The sequence below is a fragment of the Notolepis coatsorum genome, assembly GCF_963971535.1.
Source record: "Notolepis coatsorum genome assembly, chromosome: 7".
Lineage (NCBI taxonomy): Eukaryota > Metazoa > Chordata > Actinopteri > Aulopiformes > Paralepididae > Notolepis > Notolepis coatsorum.
In genome coordinates, this window is record NC_140171.1 from 153,490,686 (window position 1) to 153,501,965 (window position 11,280).

The 11,280-nt window shown below is 42.2% G+C and overlaps 1 protein-coding gene across 1 annotated transcript in view; it reads left to right on the top strand.

The window, feature by feature from the left end:
- The window catches only part of LOC311231815 (slit homolog 1 protein-like), a gene marked incomplete at both ends in the record, with an annotated part of 117,847 nt that overhangs the window by 105,320 nt on the left and 1,247 nt on the right, over window positions 1-11,280 (top strand). The gene's annotated exons all lie outside the window — the stretch shown is intronic.

The following is an 11,280-nucleotide window of genomic DNA, read 5'->3' on the forward strand; positions in this document are numbered from 1 at the left end:
AAGATGAAACAAGGAATGTCCAGTCGTTGTTTTCAGTTGAATCAAATCTTCACTTCTTTTATTTTCTATTCGTTTTACAATTTCTAGTTCAGTTCAGTTCTTTCACCATCAAGGTCAATTCACATTCTGCCTGCTACTGCAGGGAACCAGCTACTTGAGGAGCAGCACAAGCACATCACAGCTGTTTCTAATACAATCAATCAAGTCAATCACAGTTCAGAGCAGCAGCTGTCTTGGCAGGAGCTGTCCGGTGCTGAGTGGTGCTGAAAGACAGACAGGTTAGTGCAGGCAGACAGGTTCTTTGTAGCAGTGCTACTTTCAACTCCATCAAAGCAAAATAAAACAAATAAAACAAAAATGTTATCACCAACTAAACTATGTCTGTGTATTTTATAGATTACTTTACGAGTCTGCAATGAAAGAGTATCTTATCTATCTATAATAGTTACAACAAACTCCGGCCCGATGAACTCTGTTCATAAGTGTATCTTATCTATCTATAATAGTTACAACAATGAGTACAATACAGTACAGTTCAATACACACAATTGTTAAGGGGATGCAGACCAGAGACTTTCGTCTTGTTTACATCAGGGTCCCCCATTTTCAATTCATAATGAATTGTATGTAAGTAATGTCGGGGAGGTTGCGACCCTCTCTGCGCCGCCCCCCATCTCCCTGTCTTTGGCTGTCTCGGAGCGATGACCGGAGTTTTGAACGTCCCGTGATTAAGACGGGGAGGATGCGACCCTCTTTGCGTCGCCCCTGTGCCTCAAATAGATTCGCTATCAGCTCTATCTTTAATCTCTCAAAATGTTCAGTTGCTATCGCTATCAGCTCTATCTTTAATTTTTCAAAATGTTCAGTTGCTATTGCATGCACTCATCTGTGTTTCACTACACACATGAGTGCATGCTTACCAACTGTTAGTCTGCAACACTACTATCACCGACATCTAAGAAGGGAGATCCCCCCTTGAATGGCCCTTCTAAGGTTTCTCTCCTCCACACTGCCTGTGGAGCATTTTTTCCCTATTGTTAGGTTTTAGTGAGTTTTTCCTTACCTTCGCGTGGGGTATGTCTGGGAGTGCTTGCATTCTATTATTTATTTGCATTTATTTTAAATTTGTTGGACCATATGGTGTTCTTGTTTTGTTCTTGACTTATTGTTATGTTTCTTCTTGACTTGTTTAAAGAAGACGTGTCCGGCCCATGGGGACATTAACGTGTGTTGTCGGGCCTTACAAATACATTGGATTTGATTTGATTTGATTTAAGGGTGCAATTAGCACCGTGCAATCCATTCTTTGTGGATCTAGCCCTGAGTCTATATATATAATATATATATCATTATTTATTTATTTGCAAATATATTTTTATTGAAGGAATATGATGAATATGATAAAAGGGATTATATTATGTGTATTTTCTTTTGTTTTTCTCTCTAACCCTATTGTATCAGATTAAAATGGATTACTACTGTATTTGTGTATGTATAGTATTGAATAGTTGATTGATTGGTCTGCAATATGTTTTCTTTTTTTATCCTATTGGTAAATGGTGGGCTGTTCAATTGTATGTGTTTCCCTTTCCCTACCACACTACAGAAGGTTAAAGGAACATGCCAACTTTTTGGGAAATTAGCTTATTACCCTGGAGTTAGACAAGCAGATACATACCCTTTTCTTCTCTGTGTATGCATTAGGCTTAGGGAACAGCCGCACCGCTAGCCTAGCTTAGCGTCATTCACTGGAAGTAGGTGTGCCAGTGTAGCCTAGTTCCCAACAGTCACGAAATACACTCCAAATACAACTCCAAAACTTGTTGTGACCTGTGTATTTACCACGTGGAGAAATAAAATTCATAATAATAATTAGACATTTTTGTTTTCTAAGCAGATATATACTCGGAAAATGTTTTTGCCGAACCACTGATGCCTGGGTGCAGTGATTTCATCACCTCAAAAGCCTCGCTTTTCAAAAATGATGCTAAGCTAGGCTAACTGTTCCCTAAGCCTAATGCATGCACAGAGAAGAAAATGGTATGTATCTGCTTGTTTAACGCCAGGGTAGATGGCAAATAAGCTAATTTCCCAAAAAGTTGGCGTGTTCCTTTAACCTTTCACTACCACACTGGTAGTGAAAGGGTTAACCGTCTGTAGTGTGGTAGTGAAAAAGTTAACCGTCTGTAGTGTGGTAGTGAAAGGGTTAACCTTATGTAGTGTGGTAGTGAAAGGGTTAACCGTCTGTAGTGTGGTTGTGAAAGGGTTAATCGCCTGTAGTGTGGTTGTGAAAGGGTTAACCGCCTGTAGTGTGGTTGTGAAAGGGTTAACCATTTGGTAGTGTGTTAGTGAAAGGGTTAAATCAATAAACTATTCAGGCCCCGTTTAGACGGAAACGCTAGCAGGTGAATCCGCAAAAATATTTTTGCAGATGTGCCTTTCGTTTATACGGAAACTGCGTTTTTACGGGGTGAAACCGCAAAAAAGTGAGACTACCTTCCAGGGTGGAATTCCTAGAAACGCAAAAGCTTTGCGATCTCGTCTAAACTATCAAAACGTATAAATCTGTTAAAACGATGACGAACGGGTTGTCACGGCTCTGGTCGCGCGTACTGCTTACGTCACAGGTAGCAGGTATGCACCAGTAGCCGAGACGTAAACAAAGCAAGTATGTCTGACTATAGGCTTGTTCAAGATGGATTTCGGTTTGCCTCGACTAGTAGACGAGAGTAGCCGAGTGAAGCCGGGGGAGGAGTTAAGAGGGCGGACACTGCCGATTTCACGAGAGCCCCTCGCCTAGTCTCGCGCGGCAGATACGCTTTCACGTGTAGTAAAATCCCACAGACTTCCTACAATAATTTGTGGTTATTGTAGTACAATACAATGAGATTGATTATCTGGACGGAGGAGGAAAGATTCATACTTGATAGAATGGTTGGTCTCCTCATCTGGCTTAATGCAGATGAAGAATAAAACGTGTACGCCAGACAAACCAGAATTGTAGTTCAACTCAGCTGATTTATTTGATCAGAGCCAGGAGTCCAAGGTGAATAGAAGGTTGACTTCTACATACAACAGATGATCAGAGAATATTTAACAGCTGTCTGTTGTACAGAAATATCACAATCAGGTTTGCAATCCAAACCTAAATACTGCACATCAAACAGTCACTTGGTTAACATAATTTGAACATACATGGTTTACTGTACACATTATACATGAGTAAATCTGGTTTACAGATCAGGGATCTGTACAACATTCTAATCTATAAACAACCATTTGGTGTTTCCCATGATTTTACTCACGTAAAATGCAATCAGCTCACAGTTGTTTCTGGGTGGTTTCGAAGCGGTGGGGGAGCCCCCAGACCCCTGGTTGGATCCGAGAGCCCCAGAATAACCCTATGTAGGGCCTTATATCCTATAATTTCTAGCCAATAATACATATGGCTGGTCCAATCCAGCGTCTGCTTGTGGGGGGTGTCCTTGTGGGCGCTGGCAGCCCCCCCCCCCTTGGGGTTGTGGGGACGTGATGGGACAGACAGAAGGGGCCCATCGGTGGCCCACGTCCGTGTGATCTTTTGCTGAGATGAAGGGACCTGGCTTGTCTCACAAGGGGGGGTGTGACATGATCGCTTTAACCCTTTGGTATGGCTATAGATGTCTAATATCATCCAAGTACAGTCAGTGCTTTCTAAGACTGATACCAGACATCATATGAGACCTTTTGATACTAAACAGTTGATTAATAGATTACTTTGTCTGTGAGTTAGAGTCCATGCTTCAACAAGTCTAAACTGGTCTGCCCTGTGGTCAACCCAGCTTTCTCTGATCAGCATTTACATATAGTCAGTTCGAGAAGGTGTCGTTTGTTCTCTAATTTAGTCATTGCTTGAGTGGGGGTTGAAATAACTGTTGCAGCTGTTATCTGATGCAGCTGTCTCAACTGACAGTTGAGACTGTTTAACCACTGAGTCCACTCTGCTATTGAAAGGTACATCTGGCTTTATATTTATGGTTCTCCAATTTATTCACACATATTAATTATGAAATTCCAAGGCAATATTACCACATTTCCCCACTTTGACAATTCTCATTGTCACATACTGTATATTGACTTGATTTTCTATACATACTAACCCTACAATATAATAATAAAAATCATTTTTTCTTCAAATTTCTCAATTTTTCTTTTTTCTCATATTTTTTCTTTTTCATTATTCTTTGGTACATATCATCAATTAGTTTCTTCTTGTCTTCTTCTTTTCTCCCCCACATTCCCCTGACTATGGCCCCCTCCCGGGGAATCCTGGTGACCCCTTCATCCAGATCCCCAATTAAACTATTCTGCCTTTAATGAAACAGTGTTTACCACCTACTATCATCAGGCTTTGTTCCTCTGGGCTCACAGCCAGAGGCTTATTTGTTGAAAACAATTAAAACAATGTAATCTAAACATTACACATTAAAGTAAAACACAATTTTTTAAAATTATGGTATCCGTTGACATGATCTGTGGAGACAGAGATTATTCTTCATTCTTTCATACATTTTGCTTCTCCTCTCCTGTTAATTCCTTTTCCAAGTCAGCCCAATCACATTTTGCACAATCAACTCAGTTGGTCTTCTCACCTCTCCCCCCTTTTATGAACATCCCTATGGACATAAACCTTACCACCTCCGCGCACAGACGGACAGGGAGGGAGGAGCATCACGCAAGGGAAAAAAATTTCACCATATCGGCCATAACCTACACCTTACTTTTTACTCTACCTATGTGTATGTGTTTAGTTTAGTACTCTCGCGTTGTGTCATAATCTATATCAGTCGTTACCGTTCAGTCACTTCCCGTCCAACACACCAATCAATCACACAGAGGCCCTTGTTCAACGCTTTGGTTGCACAGTCTCCGACCGTTTTCGCCCCCCCCCCTCCACCCCATGTCGGCCAGCCTCAGCTGAAGCCACTGTTTTTAGGCCTGGACCTCGTCATATTCTGTCCCATGACTGTATTTCCATGGATCTACAGACGAACGACTCCGTCAGTCTGGAGGTATGTCTCAACCTCCGGCCTTTGTATTCGGGGCTTATATTGAAGGAGGGGTAGAGTCCCAAGCGACCTCTCTTCATAATCCAACAATCTCCCACAGGAACTGACTGAACGGGTCACACCATCGTGTCATAATCTAATGAAATGTATTCCTACACATTTTCCCCATGATCCCCCACTTGTGATGGTCCATCCTCCCTCTCCGACTGAACTGCAAGGGAACAAAAACACAGAACAAATTTTCCTTATACAATATGTCAAATATTTCTCAAGAGACGCCAAATGGTTAATCATTATGCAAAACGTAATGGGACCACTTAACTGCCATTGATCTGATCCAATGTATCTCACGCTCCAACCGTCCTCTCCCCAGATCATAGAGAAACAACAAACAAAACGCAAATAATCAAAAAAAACATTCCAACAGATGTCACATGTAGACCACCTCAATGGTTATTAAAAAAGAAAAGAAAAGAAATTTAAAACCTTTCAAGCCAGCACAGTCACCCTCTACAGGCTCCATTCACACCCATTCAGGCCACACAATCATAGATAAAAATAGAAAAGAAATCCAAAAATTTAAATTCAATACCTCATCCCTACAAAACATTCAACAGAAATCAAATCAAATGCAGTAAAACAAATGATATGAAACAAATGATAATGGTATAACCCAAGTGGTTCGATACACTCCTTACCTAAACACATTTTGTTATTTTTAAGACTAGTCTCACCTTAAGTGAAAGCTAAGTTGCGTGTGTGCATGCATGTGTGACCAAATTGTGTGAATGTGTGTCTGTGTGTGTCTGTGTGTGTGTGTGTGTGTCTGTGTGTGTACGTGTGTGTGTGTGTGTGTGCGTGTCTGTGTGTGTGTGTGTGTGTGTGTGTGTGAATGTGAATGGGTGTGTGTGTGTGTGTGTGTGTGTGTGAATGTGAATGGGTGTGTGTGTGTGTGCCTGTGTGTGAATGGGTAGACAAAGCCCTCTTTGCCCCCATCCCCCGCTCAATCATTCACTAAAGGACATCTCAATCTCACACATACATACAAAAATTAAATTTAAATAAAAAATACCATCTGTACCAGCTCAACCAAACTCCACTCTCACAGTGCCACAACACATTCTCACAATTCAACATCATCCACGCCTCATTCATATTATAAACATATATCTCTCTCATACACTCGTTAATCAACCACAGACCGACAATGGGTTAGTTCCCCTGCGCTCATCTCTTCTACTCTCTCATCCGGCTACACTCATCCCTGGCTAATACAATTCACACTTAATTTCTACACTCCTACCTACTGCCAGAGAGAGTCTAGGAACTCTCCCTCAACGACAGAACCTCAAAGCAGTCCTAGTACCCTGAGAGTCTACCGCTATTCCTTCTAATCAAACAGGTAGCCCCCCAATGTAATTAACCTCATCTGAGCTGGCTATCCTAATTCAATTACTGTGCTCACTCCTCCATCAGCTGTGTTCTGTATTAGCACGCTTCCTGTCTCAACATTTCCCCTGTCATAAAAATAACTGCCAACTGTTCTCTCACTCTACAACTGTCTCCTGCATCTTCACCTCTCTCTCCTGTTGCATCTAATCTCACGTCATCCTGTCATAAAAGAACAAACAGCCATTGTAAACAACAGCTGTACATCCTGACCCCCCTTGGGCCTATTGGCCCGCCTCAAAAGGATTCCTACCCCCCTGGGTAATACAACCCTTCATCTGTAAATCATTAAACGGTTAATCACACTTCTCATCTTCCCAGAGGCAAGCGCCCCCAGGGTTTTGAATTAATAAAATTATTAAGGATTAATAAAACACTCATGTCAAAATTTGTCATCTTCAGCAAGCCTCCATCAATAAATTATCCTACAAGTCGAAGGCTTGTGTCAACACTTTAACACTATATCAAAGATTTTAACAATCTAAAACAAGCATAAACACATGTCCTAACCATATCAACAGTGTATTAAAGATTTAACAATCTAAAACAAGCATCAGTAAATTATCCTGCTTCACAACCGGGCTTGTATCAAATTCCACTACAAAAACATTTAGTAAATAATATAAACATTATCCTATTTAAATCTCCAGTGTTATTAAAGCTATAACAAGTATCAACCTCTGACATTTCAACATCAACGCATTCCATACAAGCATCTTAATACAAGCTACATAAAACAAAGCATCATTATTCCAAGCATACAATTGTACATGTTACACAAATTTAAAAAACTGGAAATGTCCATCAACTCTAATTATCATACATGTAGGCATCCTCCATCTCAGCATAACTTCTGTAGTGGTTAGTCCTAAATGCTCCTTTCTTCATACACATGTGATAAATTGATTTTACTGCAAGCATTGTGTAACTCTAGTGTAGAGCCATTTTCCAAATTCAGCCTATAACTACTCTCAAACTACCGTTTATATCATGTATGCAATAAAAGTTATGATGTATTTTAACACGGGTGACTGAATTTGCAAATCTGGTATGTAGTTGCAGCAGTACTGACTGACTTTCTGATGAATTGAAACTGGGGGACCCTGATGTAAACAAGACAAAAGTCTTCCTCTGGTCTGCATCCCCTCAACAATTGTGTGTATTGAGCTGTACATATTTCGAATCATTTCCCCTGTACATGTTACCGCTTCCCCTGCTTACACAAAAATACAATGCACAATATACAAACACCGCCATATTACATAATGCAGAATACCCTCTTACCCGTTTCTATCCCCTGAGCGAACTATTCCGAATGCACGAGACCCCATCCACGTTGTACCGCGCATGCGCAGTGGCAACCGAAGCGGCTGTTAACGTTGCTATGACAACCAAGGTCTGCCACGACAACATAATAACATGCCCCGATACTCATAATCTGCCACGACATTTATCACGTTTCTTTACCCCTTCCCCAACATCTTTCTCAAGACTCGAAACGTAACATATGCCGCCCCGCCCCCCAAACGCCACAAAACAACGGCATGCAAGCTAACTAGCTTTAGCCAGCTCTAATGCGACGTTCAAGGTCTCTCACGGGAGCCGTGCCTTTCAAGATCCGTTCATCCACGCAATTCGCTCAGTACCATCCAAAGCATAAACAATTCACACAAGCTTCAAATAGCCAACCACTCTAATAGAAAATAATTTTTAAAACATTTACACCAACCAACGCCGCACACATAGTTCAACACGAACCCTTTCTCCTACCTTCTCCGCCTCACTCCATAGCACCGCGAACGTTACATACTCTCCACAACACCATGACGTCACCAAGCAGCGAATCCTCAATATCATTTACCACGTTACCGCATTAATAATAACCCTCAAAACGGCCACAATTTTGCCACCCTGCGTCTCAACCGCCTCTTACTTGTAATCGCCGCCACAGTGTTTAATCAATTCTCTCATAACGCCATCGTAACGTCCCCAGCTTCACCGCGGACTTTTCCACAGAGCTAGCCAGCTCCAACCAACAGCAGGGACTCGCCTCAAACATAATATGTCCGTTGGTCATTAAAATATCATAACAAAACCATTAAGTACTTATCAGTCAGTTCGACCGAATCGTTTTTGTATCACAGCGAACGTAATTAATCAACAGGCCGGTTTCGCTCAAGCTTAAAAAGGATAACGCACCCTGAACACGCCGGCACCCTACATTTCCATTAACTACTACGTTTTAATCCTGCAATCGCACAGACCCCTGCGCTGATCATGCCAGGGTCTAACAACCTTTCACCATACTTGACTCGTATGTTCTGAAATAGTAACAGAACCCTTAGCCCGACGCAATTATGCCCATACTGACCCGTCACTCACGGTCCCCGTCCCGCTATCTGTGACTACAAGCAGAGACACAATGCACCTTGGACCCAGCTCCCCTTCCATTTCAGAACAGTCAAATCTCCTCGTCTTACCTGCGCCCTCTTCCTGAGAATAATTTTAGGGCAATTATATACTCAGAACGCGCCCCTGTCGTATACAACAGAATAACCGTGCTTCCTAGCAAGAAAAGCCTTTTACCTGCCGTCATGCGACGCTATCTTCCACAACATGACCAGATAGTCTGTGCGCCACCACCCTTCTTGGTGCAACTCCCCCGTATAGTTCATAACGTACATTCCATACGAGTTAACTAACCCCCGTGGCCCGCTGGGCCGAGACCGGCCTCCTGTGTCTGAATGAACACACAAACACAAAAAGCCTACGTTTGCATGTTCACTGCACAACAAGCGCGATCGTCATACCTCCGGACACACAAGCTAAGATATTGTTGTTGTTGTTATAGTCTGTTTTCAGTATAAAGCTGGTCTTTGTTGTCCTGGCTGACAAAACAAAGCAGTCTGTTTTCAGTATAAAGCTGGTCTTTGTTGTCCTGGCTGACAAAACAAAGCTATGCCGTAAGATGATAACAACCAGACTAATATTACAGTATAAAGATAAATTGTTGCTGGTCTTTGTTGTCCTGGCTGACAAAACAAAGCTCTATTGTTAATAATATTGCATTTACCGCTCCAGTTGTTCCCACCGCAACCCCCAACCCTGCATGCAGACGCCATATTCACCGCGGGCCCCAAACAGTGGCGTACACAACCAACCTCCATCCTTCTCCTCTCCCTCATCCATTCAGACAACAAGCCCATCGTTAATCACTTCAAACGCAGCAACACCCCAGCTCTTCGCCCCGTGTCCCCAACACACAGCAAGATCCAGATATGATACATATAACAAGACCCTACCGCACCTTTCCAGGGGGAGACACGAAGGGTAGGGCAACACGGCACCATTTCTGTAGTAAAATCCCACAGACTTCCTACAATAATTTGTGGTTATTGTAGTACAATACAATGAGATTGATTATCTGGACGGAGGAGGAAAGATTCATACTTGATAGAATGGTTGGTCTCCTCATCTGGCTTAATGCAGATGAAGAATAAAACGTGTACGCCAGACAAACCAGAATTGTAGTTCAACTCAGCTGATTTATTTGATCAGAGCCAGGAGTCCAAGGTGAATAGAAGGTTGACTTCTACATACAACAGATGATCAGAGAATATTTAACAGCTGTCTGTTGTACAGAAATATCACAATCAGGTTTGCAATCCAAACCTAAATACTGCACATCAAACAGTCACTTGGTTAACATAATTTGAACATACATGGTTTACTGTACACATTATACATGAGTAAATCTGGTTTACAGATCAGGGATCTGTACAACATTCTAATCTATAAACAACCATTTGGTGTTTCCCATGATTTTACTCACGTAAAATGCAATCAGCTCACAGTTGTTTCTGGGTGGTTTCGAAGCGGTGGGGGAGCCCCCAGACCCCTGGTTGGATCCGAGAGCCCCAGAATAACCCTATGTAGGGCCTTATATCCTATAATTTCTAGCCAATAATACATATGGCTGGTCCAATCCAGCGTCTGCTTGTGGGGGGTGTCCTTGTGGGCGCTGGCAGCCCCCCCCCCCCTTGGGGTTGTGGGGACGTGATGGGACAGACAGAAGGGGCCCATCGGTGGCCCACGTCCGTGTGATCTTTTGCTGAGATGAAGGGACCTGGCTTGTCTCACAAGGGGGGGTGTGACATGATCGCTTTAACCCTTTGGTATGGCTATAGATGTCTAATATCATCCAAGTACAGTCAGTGCTTTCTAAGACTGATACCAGACATCATATGAGACCTTTTGATACTAAACAGTTGATTAATAGATTACTTTGTCTGTGAGTTAGAGTCCATGCTTCAACAAGTCTAAACTGGTCTGCCCTGTGGTCAACCCAGCTTTCTCTGATCAGCATTTACATATAGTCAGTTCGAGAAGGTGTCGTTTGTTCTCTAATTTAGTCATTGCTTGAGTGGGGGTTGAAATAACTGTTGCAGCTGTTATCTGATGCAGCTGTCTCAACTGACAGTTGAGACTGTTTAACCACTGAGTCCACTCTGCTATTGAAAGGTACATCTGGCTTTATATTTATGGTTCTCCAATTTATTCACACATATTAATTATGAAATTCCAAGGCAATATTACCACACACGTCACCACACACACATTACACACCTGTCCAGCTCATTATAATGCGATGGCCGTGTGCAAAATTAGATCAGATTCAAATGTACAGCACACCATATACTGCTACAGTGGAATATACTATTCATATACCATAATGTATACCATCTTGTTGCGCGCTCCTGGCCGCACGCACACACAACACACT